The sequence below is a fragment of the Silene latifolia genome, chromosome 9, assembly GCF_048544455.1.
Source record: "Silene latifolia isolate original U9 population chromosome 9, ASM4854445v1, whole genome shotgun sequence".
NCBI classification, from domain to species: Eukaryota; Viridiplantae; Streptophyta; class Magnoliopsida; order Caryophyllales; family Caryophyllaceae; genus Silene; species Silene latifolia.
Genome location: NC_133534.1, coordinates 21,949,456 through 21,961,330, shown reverse-complemented (window position 1 = coordinate 21,961,330; position 11,875 = coordinate 21,949,456). Strand labels below are relative to the sequence as shown.

General features: G+C 40.1%; 1 non-coding gene across 1 annotated transcript; it reads right to left on the bottom strand.

The window, feature by feature from the left end:
* Window positions 1-2,381: 2,381 nt before the first annotated feature.
* On the bottom strand, window positions 2,382-2,488 carry LOC141602772 (small nucleolar RNA R71). Its single transcript, XR_012524682.1, has one exon. It is a non-coding gene; the product is annotated as a small nucleolar RNA R71 (small nucleolar RNA).
* Window positions 2,489-11,875: the final 9,387 nt, after the last annotated feature.

Below are 11,875 nucleotides of genomic sequence, written 5' to 3'. Positions count from 1 at the left end.
ATTTCTTGTCTTTAGTTCTTTGTTTTGCATATTCTTTGAGATTTTGATCCCTTGGTAGGAAAGGAGTAAGAATCTTGCATTTTCATGGCAAAACGAGGCTAAATTGATTGTATTCAATGACCAAGCATCAAGAAGAGACAAGACTAGAAGGCCTTTGTACATATCATAGTAGAAGAACAATGTTGAGAAGGGATCCTTGCGTCCCCAAGGAGATCCCCAAGGAATTTATGAAGAAAAGGGAAGAAAAGAAGAAGAATTGACGCTGACCAACAATCCGAACGGATTGCAGACAATCCGTCCGTCCAGCCTCAACAATCCGAGCGTCCCTCCTTGGAATCCGCTCGGATTCCCCCTCAACAATCCGAGCGTCCCTCTCCTGAATCCGCTCGGATTGCACCGCCCAAATCCGGCCGTCCCGACTCTAATCCGCCCGGATTCCTGCACAGCACGGATTTCATTCTTCAAGCTACGAAAAGAGAAGCCCTTCTCTCAGAAAATACCGGGTCCTCCTTGCTCAACTTAAAAAGTGTAATTACTAGTTTAGCCCTTAGTTAACCCTAATGCATCCTCCCTAATTTTCACTATAAATACCCCATTAGTCTAATTAGAGAGGCATGTTCTTCTTATCAATAATTAGAGTAGTTAATATCAATCAAATCTCTCTCAAATATTGTAATCAAGTATTAATCCAAGTTTTAGTTCTTTAATCTCTCTTTTGTTCATCCTTTATTTTGGGTAATTGAAGATTATTTGGGTTATTATTGGGAGATTGACAACCTCTCAATCTAGCATTCAAGTACTTCTATTATTCTTGCTTTATTATTGGAATCATTAGTAGGTATAATCTCTTAATCCCTTTTTAATTATTGTTAATTACTTTCATTTATTCATCATGTTTCATATTGTTAGTATGATTGACAACCTTGCTAGCATGATCAACATGATAATGAGTGAGTAGTCTCTTAGCTAGGGTTTAATGGGTGATTAGGGGAAACCAACATGGGGAATGATTCATGCTTAACTTAATATGCTTTCATATCTTATTTGCTTGTTTGTTTTGATCTTAATACATGCACATGTTATGTTTGATGAAATGCTAAGCCTATGAATCCTTGCATTTACTATCATCTCCTATCTTTTCAATGAGACTTGTAAGACATAACCCAACTCGAGTCTCATTAGACCATGCTTGTTGTTAAGTAGGGAAGATTAAGTCGACTTGTTGGTGTTGTACAATCTAATCGATTCGGCTCCGGGACCCAAACTTTCCTAGGATTGTAAGATATAACCCAACTCAATCCATCACAACAATAATTGCTTGCTTATAATTTGAGAACATGTTTGTATGATCATATCCCATGATTCCCCTATGAACCCATGACACCCTAGTGCCTTTAATCAATTGTTTACACCCCTTACTTTATTCATCTTGCTAGTTTATTTTCATTGTTATTCTAGTTTAGTAACCTTCTACACCAACCAAATTTGTGACACCCCTAGACACCACTAGTTACAATAGAATTCTCATTTCAATACCCGTCCCTTGGGATCCGACCTTTACTTGCCTCTTTACTAATTGTAGAGTTGTTTGTGAAGTATAAATTGTGTTTTGTATCGACCATTGACCAACGACCACATATACTTAATTGTGAACACGAAATGGCCTCGATCAAAAAATGGCGCCGTTCTTGACGGTGTTTAATTGATTTAAGATTTCTTTTTATTGCTATTAGTTGTGTCTTTCTTCACCTTGGGGAAGTAAAACTCCTCAAGGTTTGTTCTAATTGTTTTTGAGTTGTTTGATATTTTGCATGTCTAGAAGGTTACAAGGTGATTTGTTACCTTTTGACCGTGAAATCGAAAGAACCTTGACGAATAATAGGAGACTTGTTAGGAGGAATTTGAGAGGTGTTGGTGAAGTTGTTCAACCCACTAGTGAGTTTGTCAATCCTTTCCCAATAGAAGGAGAAGAGAACCCATTACACAATATCCCACAAAATCCACCTACAATGCCTAAATTCTCGTCACACTCTATACCCACCGAGGAGAATCTACCAAATGGTACTCCTACACCGCAACATCTCACCGGAAATTTTATTGCCAAGTCCGCCTTCATCCAACTAGTTGAGAGGAGCCAATTTGGGGGGATGCCTAGTGAAGACCCTCATTCTCATATGGAAACCTTTTGTGACTATTGTGATGCTATCTCTCAAACGGGCGTGACTCAAGACCAAATTAGATGGGTATTATTTCCTTTTTCCTTAATCGGCACCGCAAAGCAATGGTTGAAGGGCCTTGATAAGGCCACCCTTGGAATAGATTCTTGGAAGAAGTTTGCTCTAGCTTTCTACAAAAAATTCTACCCACCGGAAAAGACCAACATGCTAAGAGCTCAAATTACGGGTTTTAAGCAAAGGGATGAAGAATCTTTGTATGAAGCTTGGGAGCGGTTCAAAGGTATTTGTCGCTCATGTCCTCACCATGGACTTAGCGAATGGTTTTTGGTACAACAATTTTGGAATGGTTTATATGAAGATTCTAGGAACATTCTCAATATGGGATCAAATGGAATGTTCACCGAAATTGATGACAATCAAACATGGAACAAGATTGAGGAAATGGCGGTCCATAATTCACAATATAGTAGACCTCGCAAGGCTACTAGAGGAGGAAAGTATGAAGTGGACTCCGTTACTCAATTGGGTGCTCAACTTAGTGCTCACATTGACACAATCAACTTGAAGTTTGAACAAGCTATGGCTAGACTTGAGGAAAACTCAAAATCATCAAAGCATCATGTCAATGCCATGACGGCATCCTCATCAATCCCAAGTGGGATATGTGAGAATTGTGGAACTTTGGGTCATGACCCAAGTGAGTGTAGGGGAACAACCGAACAAGTTAATGCTTTCCAAGCTTACAAAAGTGGTACCCCTTATTCAAATTTTTACAATGAAAACACCAAGTTCCATCCAAATCTCTCATACAAAAGCCAAAATGTTCAAAACCCTCAAACAACATACACTCCACCACCCATGAGAAACCAAAATCAAAGACCCTTTTACAATCAAAACCAAGGCTACCAAAATCAAAATCCATACAATCACCAAAATGACCAAGGTTTTGATGTCCAAAAAGCGGTCCTCCAAATGCAAAAGAATCAACAAGAATTTTTCACTCAAATGCAAAAAGATAGCCAAGCAAAAGACACCACCATCAACAACATTCTAGCTCACACCAAGATGTTGGAAACACAATTGACTCAACTAGCATCTTCAAGCTCACAAAGACAAAAGGGGCAATTACCACCTCAAAGTAATCCCCCTAGACATGAAACGGTTAGTGCCATTCACTTGAGAAGTGATACAAGGTATGAAGCACCGAAGAAGCAAGTTGAGGATGAAGTTGTGGAAGCTAGTGAAAAGGAAGAAATTGTGCAAAACTCCAAAGATGGAGAATCATCAAAAGAAGAAAGTTCAAAGAAAAATGAGGACAAGGCCAAAGAGAAGGAGCCCATTGTGATTAGACTTCCTTTTCCAAGTCGTCAAGCCAAGCCCAAATTTGATGATCAACTTGGAAAGTTCATGTAGATTGTGAAGAACTTAGAAGTCTCAATTCCTTTCACGGAATTAATCAATCACGTTCCGGCCTATGCAAAGTACATGAAAGATATCCTCACAAAGAAGAAGTCGATCCGGAAACTTGAGACTATCGCCTTCACTAAGGTGAGTAGTGCAATACTTCAAGGGAGTTCACCTCCAAAGTTAAAGGATCCGGGAAGCTTCTCAATACCGTGTACCATTGGCGACACGACGATCAAAAAAGCCTTATGTGATCTAGGGGCTAGTGTGAGTGTCATGCCGTACTCGGTGAGTAAAAGGTTGGGAATGGGAGAGCTTAAATGCACCAATATCACACTTCAAATGGCTGATAGATCGACGAAGACACCATTAGGGATATGGGAAGATGTCCCCGTGCGAATTGGGAAGTTTTTCATCCCGGTGGACTTTGTCATTGTTGATATGGAGGAAGATTCCAACATTCCAATCATCTTAGGAAGACCTTTCCTACACACCGCGGGTGCGGTGATTGATGTGAAACATGGAGAGCTCACTCTAGAAGTGGGAGATAAAAGCATAACTTTTAATCTTGACAAGACCATGAGAGCTCCTCGTTTGCATGAGCCATGTTTCATGATTGATCATTATAGCCGGAAGGATGAAAGGAAGAGATCGGAACTCCAATAGAAGAAGAAAGATGAAGATGCTCCATTCAAAGAGCAAGTGAATTATGACAAGGAGAGCTTGCAAGGCTCATCAAAATCAACCAAGGAAGAAGAGGATGGCCTCATTGGCCAAGAGAAGAAATTGGGAGAGTTGTCTCCATCTAAGCAAGAGATTTTCAATGATCAACTCAATGAAGTTTGTGGTCTTTGGGACGACGAGTTTGAAGGGATTTTTAATCCCTACATTGGGCATGCCTTCGATCATGATCAACAACAAGGGCCACGGTCTATTGAGGACCTCTACCACAATAATGAACAAGCTTTTGATTACTTTTTCAAGGTGTTGAGCAACATCAACAACACCTTGAACATGCCCCCTTGACATCTCATCAAGAATGAGAGTTTGGTGGAGTCCTCCCTAAACCAACACTTGTAAATATTTCTAACTCCCTAACTTACATTTCAATTCTTGTATTGCATTTTTGTCAATTTTGGATTTATTTACTTTGATCAAAATAATTGTCATGTAAGAGAGAAGTGAGGGAGGGACTAACGACTTCAATTGATGTGTAGTGCTTTACCTTAGTGTGGGGATGGCAATTGCCTAGGCTATTCATGCCTTAGTAGTGCCCCCACAATGAAGAACACAAGATTTGAAAGAAAGAAAGAAAGAATGATAAGGGAATGCGTTTGTGCACGGGTGGAGCTGAATCCGTGTACAACAGGGAAGAATCCGAGCGGATTCCTGAGAATCCGTCCGTCTTCAACAATCCGAGCGTCCTGCTGAGAAGACGCCCGTCCTGACCTGAGCTGAAATTGAAGAATTCTTGACTGTTAAAGAATCCGAGCGGATTTCTGGAAAGACGCCCGTCTCATAGAATCCGTCCGTCTTGTGAAGAAGACGCCCGTCTTTGCAGCTGAAGAAAACAAAGAAATTTCTCTGGACTGAAATCCGTCCGTCCCGCAAAGAAAATCCGCCCGTCCCATCACAGAAGAATCCGAGCGGATTCCCCAGAATCCGCCCGTCTTTAGGCGAGCTTCTGAAAATTTTGAAGCTGCAGAATCCGCACGGATTGGGCCTAATCCGCACGGATTGCCCCTGCGTTTTCGAAAATTTCGACTTCTTTAAATACCCTCCCACCTTCATTCCTTCCTTCATTCATTCATAAACCCTACCCACAACATCAAAACCCTCATCCTCTCCATCACAAAAATAAAAACCCTCAACAAAATCCACCAAAATCAAATCAAACCATCCTTCAAACAACAAATCAATCACTCCATCTTCAATAAAAATCAAAACCAAGAACAAAATCTTCAACCTTTGAGTCGATTTTTGATTTCATAAAGGCAAAGCCTTTCACCTTCAAATCGATTTGGGCATCCTACAAATTGAAGATTTTTGATTCTTTTCTTGGTTAGTTCATCAAATGGCAAGGACAAAGGGAGCAACAAAGGCACCAAAGGCAAAGGCTCTCTCTCAAAGGCAAAAAGCTCTCCAAACAAAGAAAGCTTTGGCAATGGTGGTATCAACACCAAACTTGGAAGTGCAACAACAACAAACTTCTATGGGAGCATCACCTTCTACTCCGGTAATCGATCAACTCTTGCATTATCCGGAGGTAACTTTTATTTCCGATACCCATAGAAATACATTTGTCAAGTTTGCTATGAAATCGATTCAATCCACCAAATTCATTTGTAATGATGCCTTGGAGAAATTGGGTGTTCTTGAACAAACAAAAGCCTTTTTCAATGCCATGGGTTTGAAGAAATTGTTTGAAACAAAGGAATCAACATACCCCTCCCTTGTCTTGGAATTCTTAAGTTCTTTGAAAGTCACCAAAGTTGAGGATAGGGAAAATCTTGAGTTTCGTCTAGCTAAAATTAGTAGACGCATTACCTTTAAGGAATTAGGTGAAATTTTGGGTCTTAGCGATGAATCGAGATATCTTAAGCATTATGGAAAGTATGACCCCGAGCCTCTTTGGGAGGCAATCTCCGGGAAGAAATTTGATGATTTTCATGCTTGTCGTGCTCTTTTGGTCCATCATCCGGGCATAAGAGTATGGCACAAAGTTGTGGGAAATACCATAATTGCTAGGAAAGGCACCAATCATTTCACAAGACTTGATTTTATTCTCCTTGAATCGGCTTTGAATGTCGGAAGAATTCACACCAAGCCTTTCAATTCTTTGAGGCTATTGGTTGATAGATGGCTTAATGTTGATAATGGGAAGAAGGGTACAACCGTTATTGTTAATGGCGGCCTAGTCACGGTCCTAGCCAAGCACTTTGATCCTAATTTCAATAAGGATAGCAAGTACAAGGCAAAGGAAGGTGGCCATCTTATTAATATGCACATTATGATCAACAAGTTCAAGTGGGTTGCCCATAACCCCCTTGACACTAAATATGGATGGCTAACTAGTGAAGCTAGATCGTTCACCTTACCCTCGAAGATTTGTCGCCTAAGTGTCCAGCGGACCAACTATCTACTTCCCCTATCCGAAGAAGCCGAGTACATCATTCAACAACAAAAGGGTGATCATGAAACCCCCTCCTCTTCCATTGTTATACCACCTTACCCCTTTGTGTATGAAGAGTTCAAACCGGAAGGAGTTGAAATTGGGAAAGACTATGTCACTCTTCTTATGCAAGCAATGCACAAGCAAGCTTATGAAGATCGGAAGAATGCATATTTGGCTCAATATCCTCCCCTCCTACATTTAGCTAGGCAAGGACTCCTTGATCCATCTTGTCCTTTGCCTAGTTGGGCGGATAAAGAAGCCTTGTTTCCGGGTGCATCTAGGGACGTGGTGGGAGATAATGAGGTTGTTGGAAATGGTGAAGAAATTGATGATAATATTGAGGAAGAAGCAAGTGGAGATGGAGAAAGAGATGGTGAAGATGATGATGAACAAGATCATGGAGAAAGTGAAGAAGAAAGTGACAAGGAATGTGGCAATGTGACCACTTCTCATGAGGGAAGTGGTGATGATGATAGCATGATGGAAGACTAGCAAGCCTTGGAGACTCCTACACTCCCATGGTTTGTCTATATCTCTTTGTATCTTATTTCATTTTGATCATTGTTGGTTTAGTCCTAGCAACATCAAAGGACTCACACCTCGGTACCATTGAGGTGTTTTTATTGTTCCCATTTGTAAAATCCAAAATGACAAAACTAGTTTCATGCATAGCATAGTGTGTGCATGAACTATACCCATCCTTGGACATTAGCAATAGTGTCTCACTCGGTTTGGGGAAGTTAATGCATACACAACGGGAGGTAATCTAAATTATCCTCTCCGTCATAACAAAAACCATGCATCATGTAGTGTAGCTTAGTATAGAATTGCATTTAGTATAGAAATCATGCATCATCTTTGCATAATTTCCATCATTTTGGCCATTGAGGACAATGCCCATATTAGTGTGGGGATGGGAATTCTAACACTTAACTTTTATTCAAAAAACCATAAAAATTGAAAATTTTCAAAAATCATAAAAATTGAAAAAATTGAAAAATCCAAAAACAAGTTCATTTCCTTTGTATATATTGTCTTGTATATATTGTGTTTATCCTTGTTCACTTTGATTGACTACGCCACATCCGAGACATGAGGATATTGAAGACCGCATGGTATGATCTTTCCAATCTCCTTTTTCCTCTTTATGTTAATGACTATGTGGCTTTATTTTGATTGATGCGGTATAAACAATGTGAACTTAGGACTTGCATTTAGTTTATATGTCATATTAGTTGGTAGAATCACTTGCATTAGGATGTGTATATGTTAGTTGCATCATGGCATGTAGTTTGCATGTTAGAAAAATTTTGCGAAACCGTCTACTTGGGAAGCTTGACAAGTGTATATAGGCCCTAGTAGATGCTTTTTATTCTTAAGACTTTGCTTGTTAGAATACTTGTAAAACACCCTAGGATGTGTCATGCTAGTATCCTTTGACCCATGGTTTAAGGCCGAGTCAAGAGTACCTTGTGGTGTGATAACTCCTTGGCTACCGTTTATTCCAAGGTGACCCTTGAAACCATGCATCCATCATTCATCCATGTTCTACCATACATTTTGTCATCAAAAAGGGAATGGGCACAAAAAAAGAAATCAATTTGAGTTCAAGAAATGAAAAGAAAAGAAAGTTTGCAAAAATGCATCAAATGAAAAGAGGAGCAAAAATAGAACTCCTAAGCTTCAAATACAAGGCACCCTCGTTACTAATTGGGGTGACTTTGAAAATGTTCAAAAGAAAATGCAAAAAGTTGAAATTTGTCAAGTATTGAAATGCCAAAAATCAAAAAGAAATGGCAAAGAAAGTGTTCTCAAATGTCAAATGCCACAAGAAATTGGGGGGAAAAACAAAAACAAAAGCAAACTCCCAAAGTGAAACTCAAATATCTATCGATCCCTTTATCCATCGTATCCATTTTTGTGCATGGTTGAGAGGGGACGACCCTTCTTCTTGTCTAGGCAAGAGGGGGAATTCCGCGATCCTCCAGTGTTTCTAACACCATAGGGAGTCTACTCTTGACAAAAGCATTTAACGATTGAGGACAAAGGTACCCTAGCTTGACACATTTTGGAGGTGATTTATTGGTATCCTTCTAGGCTTAGTAGTTTGAACAAATTGCATCTATGAAGGATTGTGTACCCTTGAATTGCTTCCCTTGTAGATAATTTCCGCCACTTGATGAGGGAGTGGATATTCTTTTTGTAGATGCATCCATTATGTGATTTTATGTGCTTTAATGTTTGGATGTGTCGCCATTTTGGCAAGACCCACCTTGCCTTGCAAGAAGGCATCCTACCTCATGGTTGTCTTGTTGTGAGTTGAAGGGGCGGAGTGAGACCCGCTAATTGTCTCATATCGGCTATTATTATTAGGATAGGTTAGTATTGGTCCTAGTCTTTGTCACCTCTTTACTCGGGACGAGCAAAGGTTCGGTTTGGGGATATTTGATGTGACCATAATTAGCGCATATTTAGCCCCCGAATTAGCCTTGTTCCCATGCTTTTTAGTGCCTATTTGGGTCATTTCTTGTCTTTAGTTCTTTGTTTTGCATATTCTTTGAGATTTTGATCCCTTGGTAGGAAAGGAGTAAGAATCTTGCATTTTCATGGCAAAACGAGGCTAAATTGATTGTATTCAATGAGCAAGCATCAAGAAGAGACAAGATTAGAAGGCCTTTGTACATATCATAGTAGAAGAACAATGTTGAGAAAGGATCCTTGCGTCCCCAAGGAGATCCCCAAGGAATTTATGAAGAAAAGGGAAGAAAAGAAGAAGAATTGACGCTGACCAACAATCCGAACGGATTGCAGACAATCCGTCCATCCAGCCTCAACAATCCGAGCGTCCCTCCTTGGAATCCGCTCGGATTCCCCCTCAACAATCCGAGCGTCCCTCTCCTGAATCCGCTCGGATTGCACCGCCCAAATCCGGCCGTCCCGACTCTAATCCGCCCGGATTCCTGCACAGCACGGATTTCATTCTTCAAGCTACGAAAAGAGAAGCCCTTCTCTCAGAAAATACCGGGTCCTCCTTGCTCAACTTAAAAAGTGTAATTACTAGTTTAGCCCTTAGTTAACCCTAATGCATCCTCCCTAATTTTCACTATAAATACCCCATTAGTCTAATTAGAGGGGCATGTTCTTCTTATCAATAATTAGAGTAGTTAATATCAATCAAATCTCTCTCAAATATTGTAATCAAGTATTAATCCAAGTTTTAGTTCTTTAATCTCTCTTTTGTTCATCCTTTATTTTGGGTAATTGAAGATTATTTGGGTTATTATTGGGAGATTGACAACCTCTCAATCTAGCATTCAAGTACTTCTATTATTCTTGCTTTATTATTGGAGTCATTAGTAGGTATAATCTCTTAATCCCTTTTTAATTATTGTTAATTACTTTCATTTATTCATCATGTTTCATATTGTTAGTATGATTGACAACCTTGCTAGCATGATCAACATGATAATGAGTGAGTAGTCTCTTAGCTAGGGTTTAATGGGTGATTAGGGGAAACCAACATGGGGAATGATTCATGCTTAAATTAATATGCTTTCATATCTTATTTGCTTGCTTGTTTTGATCTTAATACATGCACATGTTATGTTTGATGAAATGCTAAGCCTATGAATCCTTGCATTTACTATCATCTCCTATCTTTTCAATGAGACTTGTAAGACATAACTCAACTCGAGTCTCATTAGACCATGCTTGTTGTTAAGTAGGGAAGATTAAGTCGACTTGTAGGTGTCGTACAATCTAATCGATTCGGCTCCGGGACCCAAACTTTCCTAGGATTGTAAGATATAACCCAACTCAATCCATCACAACAATAATTGCTTGCTTATAATTTGAGAACATGTTTGTATGATCATATCCCATGATTCCCCTATGAACCCATGACACCCTAGTGCCTTTAATCAATTGTTTACACCCCTTACTTTATTCATCTTGCTAGTTTATTTTCATTGTTATTCTAGTTTAGTAACCTTCTACACCAACCAAATTTGTGACACCCCTAGACACCACTAGTTACAATAGAATTCTCATTTCAATACCCGTCCCTTGGGATCCGACCTTTACTTGCCTCTTTACTAATTGTAGAGTTGTTTGTGAAGTATAAATTGTGTTTTGTATCGACCATTGACCAACGACCACATATACTTAATTGTGAACACGAAATGGCCTCGATCACCTAGCCTTACCATTCTTGCCCATCGCCATCTCCACGGCAGGAGAAGTCTTCGGTTTCTTCGAAGGATGAACGACTCAAAACCCGACTTCCTCCTCTCCTTCGGTCAGGTGCTTCTCTTTCTCCTTTTCCACCTCGCGCACCTTGTAATCAACGGGCTCGCGCTTCCTCAATCTCTCGCGCTCTTCCGGAGTAGTAGCTTTCCTCCATCGCAGATAAGAATCCGATACCCATAAGGCATTAGCAGAAAAGTTCAAGAACCACATGTTTCTTTGAGCCCATTTAATGGCCCACTCTCTTCGACTATCAATAGTAAGCGCCACGGCGGTCTGCGGAACGGTATCAAGCTTCGGGATCATCTGCTTCATTCCAATTTGTCTCATCAGCCTTTCAGGGAAGATGCACACCATGAATTCCAAGCCAGGAAGGCGCACAAATCGAGTATGATCCAAAGAAGACACTCCAGTGACAGATTTGAGGTGCCACCACGGTACAATCCACCTAATCAAAGGGCCATCATCACTCTTCAATTTATTCTTCCAGTAATCGCAGACTCGAGTGAAGTCCACCATGTACAGCCTGGTCCTCATCGCGATCGAGCGAGCATGATAAGAAGGAACATGAACTGGGGGCTCGATCAATGGAAGCCTTTACATAAGCCACACCTACCAAAAGCAGGTATTAGACATAAAAAAAAAACAAAAAAAAAAAAAAAGAAAAAAACGAAAAAAGAGAAGAAAAAAAAAACAAGAAGAAAAGAGAAATGTTCTTCTACCTGCAAGATGACGGGACTTCCCAAATACGGTAGGTCACGATTGGCTTTCCTATTATCCAAGCCCAATAATATCTCTCCTAAGCATAAACAAGCTGGGCTCCTGCGCAGCTCCATTTGCTCAACAAGGCCCAAAAGACGAGGATCACCTCTCA